The sequence below is a fragment of the Cucurbita maxima genome, unplaced genomic scaffold (assembly GCF_002738345.1).
Source record: "Cucurbita maxima cultivar Rimu unplaced genomic scaffold, Cmax_1.0 Cma_Scf00058, whole genome shotgun sequence".
In the NCBI taxonomy this organism is placed as follows: Eukaryota; Viridiplantae; Streptophyta; class Magnoliopsida; order Cucurbitales; family Cucurbitaceae; genus Cucurbita; species Cucurbita maxima.
Window position 1 is genome coordinate 151,885 of NW_019272074.1, and position 9,666 is coordinate 161,550.

Here is a 9,666-nt window from a genome sequence, read left to right on the forward strand (position 1 = left end):
CCCCCCCCCCCCCCCCCCCTAAAGGCAAGGGGGAAGGAAAATCAGTCTGAAATAAAAGAAGACAACCACTTACCATAAGAAAAAAGAAAAAAATTCCTTGCTCGACTAGTCAAGATTAAAGTCGATGGTCCTAGGGACCTTAAAGAAAATTAGAAAGCATTCGAATTGACAACATGTGAGTGGCCCAGAAACGGACTCCCTTTTGTGGACGAACACTAAACCTCCTGTTTTGGACTCGTGAAACCCTCTTTGAACTCAGAAAGGGTGTAGACTCGAATGTTCATGTTCACGTTCACGTAAGAGAAGCAAAACAAATAAGGTATATAGCGCCAAACGAGGCAAAGAAGAAGATAGCATTAAGGAAGAGAGAAACTACGATCGATGAAAGCGGAAGATTGAATATGAATAAAAGGACGCAACAAAATGAAAGATGAGAGTTGCTAGTTGTTGCCCTCCCGCGCCCTTTGTATATAAAGGTAAGGATCCTCTTTTGCGAGACTCCATCAAAATCTACCACTCATTGGTTGGAACAACATTTTTTTTATTGAGACTATGCCTTCAATTCCATTATGCGTTTTCCTAGTCCCTGTATTCTTGCTCAATCCAACATGCATTTTATAGTGTCATGCCGGGACAATAGGCGCGCTGCAGTCACACATTCGAATAAGAGCTTTTGCCTTGATTCGCTATGTAAATATAGGGTCAGAAGGAATAAGTGCAAGACCCTGAACAAAAGAATGGATTAAGGTGATAGAATGTTATCAGAAGATGAAGGCAATGAAATTGCTTTACCGAGTGAAAGAAGGGGAAGGAGCGAAGCAGCGAGACCGACAAGTTCTTGTTTGATCCTCCATTCTTAGAACACCACAATGTCATTCTTTTTGGGTTAATGCTCTCAATGGTGAATCTCTCATTCGATATCCTTTGACTTATGAGAGGACAGAATATAAGAAAAGTAATGAAACCCATGATGGCTACTGAATAACCTCCTTTGACTTTCTTAATAATAAAGCCTTTGACTTTTGTATTCGTTTGCCAAATCTTGTTCAGTTCCATCCAAGCTCGGTTTTGTCTGAATCTTTCATGGAAGAAGAAAAAGTGGTTCACCAGCCACTACATCTGTGGATCCCACCAAATCATTAAACCTAGCTGCTGTTCGCTCTTTCAGTGATTCGCCGACCACTAGATCGATGAAGAATTTCTCCAAAATTAGCTCTTTGATCTGTTATTCACCAGCCACTAGATCCAGGGATCCCACCTTATTCTCAAACCTGGCGGCTTGGTTGATTGGCATTCCTGTAGGCTCATCTTAAATACAAATTCTGGGGGTCCCAGGTCCTGCATCCACTAAGAACATTCTTTCCCTTATGTGTAAATTTTCAGATTGCGAGGCGTTTCCACTACATAAGAAAAAACTCGAATTAGATCTTGAAAATGATCGAATCAAATAGATGCTCATCATAAGCTCTTTTTTCCTCCTCTTCCTATTGATCAGAAGCATCTAGCAGTGTCACGCTAGTCGAAAGAGTTGAGCTACTAAGCTAAGTGTTGGGAAACTTGGTAGAGCTATTTGCTGCTTCTGCCTCTAACGGCGTGACAATAGCTCCCCCCTATCTCGAATGAGAAATGAGTCTTTTCCCCTCCACGAGAAGAAATCCAAAAGGCATTTTCAATTCCTCAGGCTTTTTTGTTTGGCAGGGGGCTCCGAGTCTTGTGTTGACAAAGATCAGGATCCTCGATCTCTTCCTGAATATTGATCAACGTTCTCTCGAGATTCAAGAATTTTCCACGCTACCCATTTTTTTGTTTGGGGAGGGGGCTCCAAGTCTTGTGTTGACAAAGATCAGGATCCTCAATCTCTTCCTGAATATTGATTAACGTTCTCTCGAGATTCAGGAATTTTCCACGCTACCCCTCATCCATTAGTGCATCCATTAAGTCATAAATGTAGTATTCAAAACCTTGTAAATCAAAGCCTTACTAGAATAGAAGTAGACTAGATAGAGAGCAAAGAGGAACGAAGCAGCTTGAGAGTTTACGAGGGGAAGACAATGGAATTGTGAGACCAGAAAGAATAGGTTTAGGAGAAAACAGACCGAAGTGAAAGAAGTCGAGGAGAGAAGCCTATTTATCGAGTGAAAGAAGGAAATCACGCTCTGTAGGACTACGAACATTGGGTTTTGGAGACCCACGTTCTACCAAACTGAACTAAGAGCGCTTTCTTATTAAAGTAGATACGACTATAAAGAAAAGGATGATTTTTGTACCCATGTGAAAGAGCTTGAACAATGAAAGATTTTGTATGTCCAATTTGAATCGATCTCAATGGATCCCTCGTTACTGCGCAGAGGAGAAGTAATAGGTCAGAATGACAGGATTGGAAACAGTAACATTTTGTACCCAAAACTAAAGGAGCTACCAAGCTGCGCTACATCCCTTGCAATTGGTCTACGGTGGTCATTGTAAAGAATTTATCCTTGCCTTCTTTTCAAAATCGTTATTTCCTCCTTTTTTTTCTTTTTGGTTTTTATTTTCTTTATATACTCATCATCATCCCGCCGCTCCTACCAACGGTTTCCTTACTTATGAGCAAAAAAAAAAAAAAAGTGTGATAAAAAAGAAACCGACCTTTCAATAAGCGAGGCTTTCCTAATCAGAATATTTGCATGCGAGAAAGATCCCAATTCTGTATATCCAAGTGAGCCCCGCCGCTTCCACCCAAAAAACAAAGGTGAGCGCTGAGAGCGAAAGGTTGCTTACTTACTAAATAATAAATAGTTGATGTGTTAGTGCTCAAATAAGGGGCGGAGCTTGAAGATGCGAAGCGAGCCTAGAGTAGTAGACTATTACTTACTATACTACATTTAGTAGTCCCCCCTCCTTTACAGTCAAGCAGCTTTGCCCCTCTCCTTTTGAAACTATTAGTAAAGCACGAGAACCTTTTATACATAAAGGTAAGGTTCTTCTGCTATCAATTAAATCGAAAATAAAGACAAAAACCAGTGCTTTTTGTGTAGATTGAGACTTGTTGCAGAATTTTTTACTCCTTCCATACTGGGCAAAATTTTAGGAAATCATTCAATAACACTAATTCCTATTTCTCAATGATATCCGACGATCAAGACAATTCCCGCGAAACTCTTTCCTTTCATATTAAGCAAGTTTCTTCTTTTTATTATGACAAAGCAAATAGCATTTCCTATTGATTTGTCCCTTGGATTGGACCTATTCTGATTTTGAATTATTCGTCGCTACGCTGTTCCCAAGGACTAGCAAAATTGAAATAGCGAAATTTTTGGGTCATCTCAATGGGTTCAGAAACCACACGTTTCTCTGGACATCATAGCGTACTTCCACATATCCACTCAGAGGGAAGGTCTTTTGATATACGATGTAGATCCGGATGATTGATTGAAGAAACACTAAACATATCCCAAACTTCTCGGTCCCACTGGCAGACTGATGGAAATAAACTGACTACCGGAGATATTCGTGTTACTTCGCCTGCACTGGTTTGTATACGAATGCGTGAGTTATACCGAGTACTCAGTAAATTATAGATCACTGAAAATCTGCATTTTCGAGAGGGATAATCAACTCCAAAAATATCGATCGAAACTTGAACCCTTGTATAGGTATGCAATTTGAGAAAGCACGACAATTGAAATAGGTAGTTCGTATTGGTATCCGATCTATTCCCATGTTCCAATCTTTCTCTTTTTTTTGACTCATTTCTTGGGGAGAGTCTCCCAACTATATTTGAAAATAGATTGGTTATCCATAAAGATAAAGAAAGCTTGATTGTAGTTTCGCTTCTTGCTCAGAAAAATGAAGAAAGACTTGTCGAAAATCGCCGATTGGGTTGGTCCAACCAAGAAAGGCATGGGAGTGAGCATTGTTTGGGCCAAGTTAAGTAAAGACGGGCTACCTAGTAATTTACAACCACCCTCATTGCACACTTTCTATACATCTTTCTCCTCCCCGTCCCCCTTTTCTTGCTATCGAATCTCGAATAATGGGAGGTTACTATTTGGAATCCACATTCTCATTACATTACAATTTTTTTTTTTTTTATGTCGAAAAGGTCTTTTGGGCAATGAGTTTCTAATGTATTGGGCGTATCCGTTCTCCATTTATATAGATTCTTTTCGTACTAGCTTATCCAGTGCAGTTTATGCATGGCGAAAGGGAGCATTGGAAGGGTCTTAGCTCCAGAATATTCAGACGAAAAACAAAGATAGTAACTTCAACCTCGAACACTTTCTTTTTTGTAATATATATATATATATATATATATATATATATATATATATATATATATATAAGGGATTCTTTATCTTATCCTCTATATAGCTAGTCGTTGGTCCTTTGCAAGTGCACTCTACGAGCACTATACATCTTTTTTAGATGAGAATACACGGGTCCTCAACTAATAAGTAGAGTGAAGAAGAAAAGCAAGCGTGCTTTTATTATAAGTTAGACGATGCCACCTCCCACTTGACTTGAGTCCACCCGTCATAACCGCATTTCCACCAACCGACTCACTTGTCTCTCCCAACGTTGGGGATGAGAACCCATGATTTGATCTACTAGCTTGATGAAGGGAATGAACTCTTCATCCCCATAGCAGAAGCATTGGGAACCGTTTTGATTTTTATTAAAAATTAAAACAAAGCAATAAATAGAAGACTAAGAACTCTACCTTTGTAGAAAACCTAGCTTGTAAGACTCTTTCTTCTTTCTCCAATCCCTTTCGGTTAAAAGAGTCCTTCTCACCCATGTAAATTAAAGGACAAGCCCTCATAGGCGGAAGTTATGATCATCATGTGAAATATTAACCTTCTCAGTTAACGGATTTATAAAGAAAGATTAAATATTTCTTGGTCCAGTCTTATACAAACTCATTGTACAGGATACCCCCACTTACATGTCTCCACATGAAGGATTTGGATCAAATCATTTGTAATGATTACAAAGTGAGCTGTATCAATAGTGTTACCAAGATAAGGCACCCAACCTTATCCATATACTATAGACTCTTTAGGTTATTACTTGAACACGATCCTCTGGTATGTCAACCACATACTGTTCAAGATTACATAAATAACTTTGGATTTTTATACAATGGATAACAATTAAATTACAAATAAAATAATATAAATTATTGTTGAAAACTAAATAATTAATTACGAGGCTTTAGGGCATAAATCCCAACACTTGAATGCCTGGATCATGCCGAGAAGAGAAGGTGAAGAAAAGACTGTCGAAACCGATCAGAGGAGGATTTTAAAGTCCATCCCCGCCTTTATTGAGAAGTTAGAAGGAAGAGATAGAAAGGCGGGGCATCCATCGCAGTTGTGATGACGCAGTTGAGTGTGAATTCGATCCACCACCCGAGGCCAAGCCAATCAAATCGAGACTTTTTGGGTTCGATCCAACAAGTAATCCATAAGCATCAGTAAATGCAGAAGCATATACCGAAGCCGATACCAACAACAGTAGAGAAAGACCCACGCTAATAGAAAAAAAAACATATTCGTCGATGGATGATAACGAGAGCAGTATTGATACCACCATAGTATCCCTTCCAGTTCTCTTTACTAGTAAGGGAAGCCATCACCAGGGCCGATGATCCAACCCCATATTGAGATGTCCTTATTATTATAGGCGTGAGCCATAGCCAATGTTGGCTAGAAGCAGTCTCTGTTTTCGCTATGGAGCACCCCTTCAATGTATCAGATCGATATTGAGTTCCATATCCTCTGACAGATATTCTAGATGTAGAGACAGATCCAAAGTCATTTGATCAAGATCAAGTAGCTATAGCAGATCCATTTAGAGATCGGAACGTCGTTCCGGGTACACCCATTTTAGTAGCAACAGTGGAAGAAATGGTCTTGATTTAAGGAATATTTGTGTAATTAAGAGATATTTATGTAATCCCTCTAAATCAAGAAAATATTCTCTAATATATAAAGATTGATTCAAGAGATTTCTTTATTTATATTATTATCTAGTATCTAGGATTTATCTAGATTTAATTTGACCAGTATCTAAGAAGATTTTTTTAGCCTTTCTGTTTTATAAAAGGAACATGTATCTCTCTCAAAATAAACACAGAATTAAGAGCAAGATTGTTAATACTTGCAACATGGCATCAAAGCCTAAAACCAAACCCTAACTCAATTGGTGAAGTCTTCATAGCTGCGGATCATCCATCATGATTAAATTTCATTTGGAGCCTTCATAGTTGCCGACCTCTCTGTGCATTACCATAAGTCCAATCGAGTATCACAGCAACCACCACTTCCAAACCACTGTTTTTTTTTCCCTAAAGCTTACCACAATTTTTCTAAAGTTTATCGCAAGTCCCAGGTATAAAGCTGCAAGTTGCAAGTCCGCCACAATTTCGTCGCAAGTTGCAAGTCCGCTGCAAATCCGCAAGTCCACCGCTTTCAATCAATTTTTATATTTTGTTAGTAGCGCCCATCACCGCAAGTCTGCAAGTCCGCGATCCCACCAATACTAGTTCATACACATCACTGTAACAAGTCCATCCATCATTACCACTACCGTATTACTATAGCAAGCTGAACAAGCCCATCACCGTATAACTTTATCCATCCATTCCCACTGCAACAAAAAATCTCCACTACTGCCATAGTCCATCTCTTAGATTCTTAGTCCCACTACCGCCAATAATTCCATCCATCATATATTTAAAGTCCCACAATTGCCAAAAGTCCATCAAGCCCATCTAAGCCAGCCTTAGCTAGTGATCCAAACATAGTCAATCCATACATAGCGGATATACCTGGGTGACCCAGTCGCATATGTAGTAGCTCTAGATCGATACCCCAACCACGTAATCGAGACCTATACACCCCACCCCTTCGTATGGTTACAGGTCCAGTCTTTGTCGCAGCACAATAGTTAGTAAGTGATCCAAGACCTTAGATAAAAGAGGCAGTAGATTCATATACTGACCTTAGTGATATTGATTGAGACCTAGATACAAAACGAGTTCCGTTAGTGAGGTCCATATCGGTAATAGAAAGACCTACCGCAAAAAGCATTCGAAGTAGAAGTCGACCCTTCCCCCGCCATAATAGCACCACCTAGCTTCGTAGCATCGGTCTCGTAGTAGCACATATCTTTATTAGATCATTCTAGGGATGATGAAACCAATGGTAGAGTTGACCTAGCCTAGCGACATCCATCCCTTGTCTCTAACCGAAAGATAGATACTACTTCATGCGCAACTTCAACATCTCCTCGAGTAGGCCTTTTTTTCAAAACCCCCTTCGAAAAACGCATCGGCTTTCACTCAACGTTCGAGGATCTAAACAAGTAAAAAATACACGTTACAGATGAAAGAAAGGTGGATGTTCAGTGGCGAATAAAGAGAGTGCAAGCTATGCAAAAACAGAGGTGGTGTTAATGCCTAAAGTTTCTCATCAAGTAGAAGGTTCGTCTTAAAAACATTGGTATGCGGGTGACTTACATGGGTTTTGACCTAAGAGCCTATTGATGGTATATCGAAGACTTTTCATCGTAGTTTAGAAAGTTCGAAACTTTTATGTCACCTTTTTTCCTATTCTTCTATTTTTGTTTTGACAATCTTGTTGTTGAAGCCAAATCCTCTCCAACAGGAGGGAAATTTATGTAGTCCATACACAATCTAAAAGAAAAAAAACCCTAAACTGATAGAAGAAGAAAAACAGAAACATGGAGTTCCAAAAAGGTGGTTTACCTTTCATTTTTGTAAGATTTTCAACAAGTAACCCAGTCGATAGAAGATTTTAATGTTTACTTGGATCAATAAGTAAACTCATTTTCTTGAATTGCTAGTTGGCCTTTACTACCTCTTGAGTAAATAGGTGGTCTTTCTTCTTTTGGGAAAGCTATTCCTTGAGATACTACTCGTCTCGATAGTTCACTCTTGCTTCTATAGTTCTACCTTTCTAGAGTAAACGCCCCGTAGAAGATTATAAAAAGGCCTTGAATCAGCTTTTCTCGATTGAGATTTTGGTCTCATTTCTCTTTATATATAACATATACTAGAATATGGTTAGCTCTTTACTCGTTAGATTTGTTAGCTTTATGCACTTGTTCTTCCTTGGAGTAATTGGCTGCAGCGGGTTCATCTCTTTCTCTAAAGGTATTTTCAAGTGTCCAATCTTACAAGACTGCAAGTCAAGTCTCAGCAAGGAAGATTTTGGGCCCCAACGACAAAGGAACGGGCATTTTCAGGGACTAGCCCGCTTCCCATTACTCGACGAGGAAAATTCCTCGCACATAATTAAGGGAGCCATTGAAAGGTGACTGAAATACCAAAAACGACAACTACCTGAGCTAATGATAGAGGCAAGAACACTTTCTGGCCAATTCCCATTAGTTGATCATAACGATATCGTGGAAATGCTGCACGGACCCATATATATAGAAAGAGAAAGAGAATCACCTTAATAGTAAACTAGATTGAGCCCAGGATCCTCTTAAAAATGGGAAGATCTAGGATAGGCGGCCAACCTCTTGGAGAGAACGATTTGCATGGACCAGGTGAGTAGGGATGCATCTCCGTGGACCACTCGTCGAGCCTAATAGGTGGTGGTATCACACCCTTCTCAAAGGACACGTACGTGACACTCTCGCCTCATACGGCTCTGTCCCGGCATCAGGACCTACCCTTTCCTTTGACCAACGAGTCCTCTAACCAACCTGTCCTCCCTTTCTATTTCTTGATAAGCACTTTCTTTTCATTCATTGATTGATTCAAGGTAGCTATGGCTTGCTTCCAAGTCCAAGCGCTAGTAGTAGAAGCTAGTCGCTTTTCTTGCTTGTTAGCACTTTAGTTTGAAATAAGGATGTTTAGGCTTGACTAGGAGTCTCGTTAGGACGGTTGCTCATTTAGTATTGCTTTGGCTTCGCCGTCTGTATCTTGTTGGCACGGGAGCTACCGCAACTACAAGCAAATGAATGAAGGAAGAAGGCATTAGCATTAGAAAGATTACGAAGGCATTCCAGGCCGACTACAAGACTAGGACTATAATACAAGTCATGAGCGATAGCGAAGCCAAGTCAAATCGGCTTTTTTATGTCGAAAGCCCCAAAACTAGCTATCTTATAGCAGACAACTCAGGCAAGCCTTTTTAGTCTAACCCCCTTCTTGATTTACTATATTTGGGTCTTTGGAATACTTTGGGATTATATTCTATGCCGAGGATTGTGCTTATGGGCTAGGGTGAATATAGCAGACCAGCGGATTTAGTGGTCAACAATCGCTCGAACTTGGTAAAGTTCGTCACAAGATCTATTGTAGGACAAAAGACTGATTGCGATGTCGGCTAACCAATTTACAATGTCTCCGTCGCTGACGTTCGTCAAGCAGACCACGTGGATTGCCCAGGGACTTTTTCGACTAATGATACCTCGATCCCGAAGTCTTCGAAGTATCTTTTTGATAGGCGCCTCGAGATGTACGGGGAATTCACTGTTGATAGATTCTGCCTAGTGTCCTCCCCCCCCCCCCCCCCCCCCCCCCCCCCCCCCCCCCCCCCCCCCCCCCCCCCCCCCCCCCCCCCCCCCCCCCCCCCCCCCCCCCCCCCCCCCCCCCCCCCCCCCCCCCCCCCCCCCCCCCCCCCCCCCCCCCCCCCCCCCCCCCCC